Genomic DNA, 5,418 nt, shown 5'->3' on the forward strand with positions numbered 1-5,418 from the left:
TATTCTGCTCAATGTATGCACCATCATACGTGAGAGCGAGCGTGTCTCTAGGCAGAAACAGTGTTTTATACACACCCATACTGAATGCAGCCAGGGTTGTGTGCATGAATGGATCAACTTGTGTACAACCCAACAGAGTGTCACGATATATGGTACATGCTTTACGCAGGACATCAACATCGTTAACACAGTAGCGCCTGAGTTCAGCCTGAAAATCAAAGGTGTTCTGTGAGGCAGTCTGGTACCATTCCATGAAGCTCGCCTTACCACTTTCAGACATGCGCTCATAACCATAGAAGGAGGGATCCGGGTATGGACCGACATAATACTCATTATCCCTAGTGTTGAATCTGTGTGGGAAATGGCCCTTCTGCAGGTCTTGAAAACCTAAAGCAGAGGGTATTTTGGCAAGACCCATGGGCAAAAAGCTGAACGAATCAATCCACCGCTGGTCATACTCCTTGTCATGCATCAAAATCACACGGCTCCCTCTCATTGTGACGGTAGGTGTTATACATTGCTTGACCATGTACTCCAAAAGTATATAGTTGTCAAAGCCGGAGGCATTATGGGCTATGAATGTGTACCCACGAAACCTCGGGCATCTGTAATGCTGCACAAACGCAGCCACACATTTTAATGTATTAAATGAGAACTTGTTGCCCTTCAGATCAGACGCACACACAAAGTTGGCCTCATGTTTACCGTTGTGATACCGTGTCTCAAAATCATATAAAATATATTTATCACAAGGCTTCTGTTGTTCAACAGGCTGTATGAAACACTGATGCTCAGAGTCCCCGGCTAATTTAGGCTCGCGGCAGTGCTCGCATTTAGGTTGGACACATCTGTGTGGTGATTTCTTTGATTCTTTATATGTGACACCACAACTCATGCAATGCTTCATATTGTCACACGGGACCATGTTGTGTTTTATTTCTGGTAATTTGTGTTGTTGGTAGCAGTGTTGTGATTTGCAGATGCGGTTACAGTCACTGCATTTCACGGTGGGACCTCTGTGGTGGTGACAGAGTGTGAAACATACGTTGCATCTATGTTTACAGCTGTGATAGAGCGGTGAATCATATGTATTGTAACAAAAATTACACACATAGCCTGCCCCTAGAAAAGCTGTGGGTTTTTCAATCAGGTGATAGTGTTCATTGTGTAGGTACAGCATTACAGTGTTTGGATTTGGCTCATCATGTGTGAAAAAAGTATGCAGACGTTTACGCCCTGCTGCGTGATAATAGATTACTATCTTAATATTTAGGTGTTTCTCAAATTTGCAGACATCAGAGAATGATACTGTCTGTGTGTCGCATAGACCAACTTGAGCATGTAACTGTTTAGCAGTAGCATATTTTTCATGCTCTGGGACTGTTGGGTTTAATGAATGTGCTATGCAAAGGGAGAAGCACAGATTGTTGTGCGTATTGTTTGGTGTATACAAATGTTTACCCTTCTTTGAGAGAATCTCATCATAAGGGATGTTTGCCAGTTTTAAGCGAGCACCTCCGCCACCGCTACTGTTTTGTGCAACTGTGACAATAAACTCTAATTCATCATCACTGATAGATTCGTCGTTACTTTGCATAACTTGTGCTATTTGGTCGAGAAACAGGTCAGGGTCATACTGATCATCAGGATTTAAAACAGCTTGAACATCAGAAGCCAGCGAGGGCCCACGCAGGACCACATTTAGAACACAACCCTGCTGAGATCCAGCCACTGCTCTATCTATCACATTAGCTAGGCAGCTTCTAACTCTTTCTGGCACTTGTTCTGGATCATCAAGACTTATGTCCCTAAAATCAAGGCGCTCGCGCAATTCTCGTGCGTTGAAATTAGGTATCTCTCTGATGCTAAGCTGACTGTGACTGCCAGACCCAGACTGAACAATGGGTTCAACTACTGCAGCATGTGTTTGTGTATGGTTAACACTTGAGGAATTTCCATTGTTTGAGGGGCTGTGTGGTGATGAGTCAGCAACAGCAGCAGCAACAGATACAGTAGCATCAGCCCCCTGATAAGCATGTGCTCTGGGTGCACCCACCCGTTCAGGGGTGAAAGAAGACTCAGTAATAAGACATTCATCGGTATCCTGAGTAACAATAGTCCCTACAACAGTAACATTCGTGGCTGCAGGAAAATCCGGCTGTGTTTCGGATGCATCATCAGCAATAGGTTCAGAATGAGTTGGACAAGGACGCTCATTAGACACACCGCTGCGTGCTGCAGCAAGACTACTAAGTGTTGCATGCAAAACTTGACAATTGCTTACTAATTGCGCAGCCGCGTGGTTAAAAGCCTCAAAGTTGAACCATTTAGCCTTAGCGGAGGTACCATCATTGTGCTTGAATAATTTACAGGGTGGGTCCATGATGTGGATTTTAAAAGTCACCTATTTAGAATGGTGGTATTAATGAGACGTAATAAACCTGAGGTCTCGTTTATTGCCTGCTGGCTACTTGTTACAACCCGTGCTATTTCTTGCAAGTTGCCCTGTGCTGCTTCTCGATCTTGGTTAACTTTAGCTACTATTTCTTGCAAGTTCAGCTGTATTGCTTGTTGTTGCTGGTTAAGTTTAGTCTCTATTTCTCGTTGATGTTGACTAAGTTTAGCATCGATCAAAGGTAATATATCATTTTTTGAAGCATAATGGCTCTGTTCAAAAGTAGAGGGTTTTGCTGCAATTAAGTATGCATCATATGCCTGCGATATTTGTGAGTCTGTTATGCAACCTTCTTCAAAACCTATGTCTGAATCACTGTTGTTACTGAGACATTCTGGAGTGGCGGGTATGTCATTTATGTTGAAATCTGATAGGCTGTACTCGAAAACATCGCTGAAATCACTAGGCAGACACTCACTCGCTGGTATGTGTGGTCCGGTGATGAAGAATTCTTCCGATTCTCCGATGTTGCCCAAAGGTTGTGGTTTTTCTTGTTGTTCTGGGAGTTCAATATCACGTAAATATTCCAAAAACGTCAAGGGGTCTTCAAGGGATCCGTAGTGGTAAGGGGTTGTGTGATCGCTGTGGAGATAGACGGGTGTTAGAAATATATATGATGTATCATTTCAAAAGCAGAATGTGTTTGACTCTTTTGATTTATTTATGCCTATACTCACACTTTGTTCTGTGTTATTCCGGATGGCCCCGCTTCTTGACACGCTGTGTACTCTGTCTCAGGCCTGGTGTATTAGAACATTTGTAAATATTTAAAACCTTTTTTCCTTTAAATTGAGTGTCATGTATAGAGACATGTATACATACCTAACGTAAGGCTTGGTCTTATTGCCCCCGCTTCTGTAGGTTTTTCTGGACAACTTATTGAACCTGTACCCGGGGGATAAGCACTGTTAATACAAGGTTTAAACAGTACACATACACACACACACACACACACACACGCGCACGCACACACACACTTAAAACATGTGTAACACTATATTTACCTTGTGTTTTTTAGAGGTGTTGTTTGCCCAATATAGCTTTGTGATCCTGTAGAAAGAATGAGAAATACCCATTTTAATGTTACTATGTGTGAACCAGGTAAGATTGCTTCTAAACAATGAGGCACAAGCTGTTTTGTGTGAGAAGAAGAAGCACAAAGCTTGTGTAAGTGACCCCTGGGGTGTCCCTGTGTGCCATGTTCCTAAAAATCAGGCTTTTGTTTAGAAGAGAAAGCAGTTTGAATATTTTTTGATATACAGTCGTATAAATTTAAGAATCCGTTATAGTCTTGTTTTACCTACCATATAGGCTGTCCATGTTGAAAAGAAGGCTCTTAGGTTTGTTGTCCGTGCTGTGAACAAAGTGTTATGCTCTCAAGGACCGATGTAAAGGGTTAGTGTGGCTGATTAGTGCATTTTTATATAGGTGGGGCTTGTTTCAGCTGGCCTCTGAGATGCAGAGAAAACACAACAATAACCTTTAACAGCAAATTAGACAAGAGGGGCAAAAGGAAAGACTTCTTAGTTGATTCAACTGGATCACTAAAGCTTACAAAACTGATGAAAGACAAGTCGGGACAATACACGCCTATAGTTTATGATGAAGAAGGAAGAAATGTAGCACATTTACTGAGCTTGAGTTTGTGTGCATTAGGTAGGTAACAACACATTGTAAATATGCTTCTTCTGGTAAAACAAATATACTTAGAAAAAGGCATTTATGTTTTTACTTGTTATCAAAATCATTTGTAACAGTGTTTGTTTGTTTTTAATAAATACATTATCAAGGCTACTTCATATAAAGTGAAGTGCAGACCCGTCTACATACCTCGCGACTTTACTGTTGTCATGGTAACGGCCGTGTATGTACCACCCGATGCTAATGCTAACTCGGCCATGGAGGAGCTGCACAAGACAATAAGCAACCAGCAGAACTCCCATCCAAACGCAGTGCACATTATAGCTGGGGACTTCAACCATGCTGATTTAAGGTCAGTATTCCCCAGATTTGAACAGCATATTAAATGTGCAACCAGGGGGAAAAACACATTGGATAAAGCCTACAGCAACATCCAAAAAGGCTACAGAGCAACCCCTCTACCACATCTAGGTTTGTCAGACCACATGTCCGTGCTGCTGATCCCTGCATACACTCCCATTAGGAGAAGAGCCCCCCCAGTCACAAAAACTGTGAAAACCTGGCCAGAAGGTGCATCACATCAGCTGCAGGACTGTTTTGAAAACACGGACTGGAGCGTGTTTGAACATCAGGACCTCGAAGAGCACACAACATCAGTGCTCTCATATATTAACTTCTGTGTCAACAGTGTCACTGTGGACAAACGTCTCCGGGTGTATTCCAACCAGAAACCCTGGATGACTAAAGAGGTCCAGGTCCTGCTGAAGCAACGTGGCGCCGCTTTTAGATCCGGTGATGGTGTGCAGTACAGTGCAGCCAGATCTGAGTTGAAAAGAGGCATCAGAGAAGCCAAGGCAGCGTACAAGAGAAGGATCGAAGACCACTTCAGCACCAACAACTCACGACAGGTATGGCAAGGAGTTCAGCACTTAACCAACTACAAACCTTGCAGTACCACGTTGACTGAGGGCAATGCGGAGCTTGCGGAGGAGCTGAACCACTTCTTCGCACGCTTTGAGGTGAAGGGACCAGAGGCAGCAGCAGCAAAAACATCGGACAGCAGCAGCAGCCCAAGCCTCATAGTGCAGGAATATGAGGTGAGGCGCACACTGAGGGCAGTGAACCCCAGGAAGGCCGCCGGACCAGATGGGGTAACCGCAAAGGTCCTAAAAGAGTGTGCAGACCAGCTGGCTGGGGTCTTCACTAAGATCTTCAACACTTCACTGTCCCAGTCCTGCATCCCACCGTGCCTTAAGTCAGCCACAATTGTCCCACTGCCAAAGTGTACTAACATTAGCAGCCTCAACGACTACCGACCAGTT

The 5,418-nt window shown here is 43.7% G+C and overlaps 1 long non-coding RNA gene across 1 annotated transcript; it reads right to left on the minus strand.

Annotated features, from left to right (window-relative positions):
• Nucleotides 1-2,928: 2,928 nt before the first annotated feature.
• LOC120436358 lies at nt 2,929-3,340 on the minus strand. The gene is made up of 3 exons (XR_005610352.1): nt 3,278-3,340; nt 3,133-3,195; nt 2,929-3,037 (listed from the first exon to the last, which is right to left on the minus strand). It is a non-coding gene; the product is annotated as an uncharacterized LOC120436358 (long non-coding RNA).
• Nucleotides 3,341-5,418: the final 2,078 nt, after the last annotated feature.

The sequence above is a fragment of the Oreochromis aureus genome, linkage group 23, assembly GCF_013358895.1.
Source record: "Oreochromis aureus strain Israel breed Guangdong linkage group 23, ZZ_aureus, whole genome shotgun sequence".
Classification (NCBI taxonomy): Eukaryota; Metazoa; Chordata; class Actinopteri; order Cichliformes; family Cichlidae; genus Oreochromis; species Oreochromis aureus.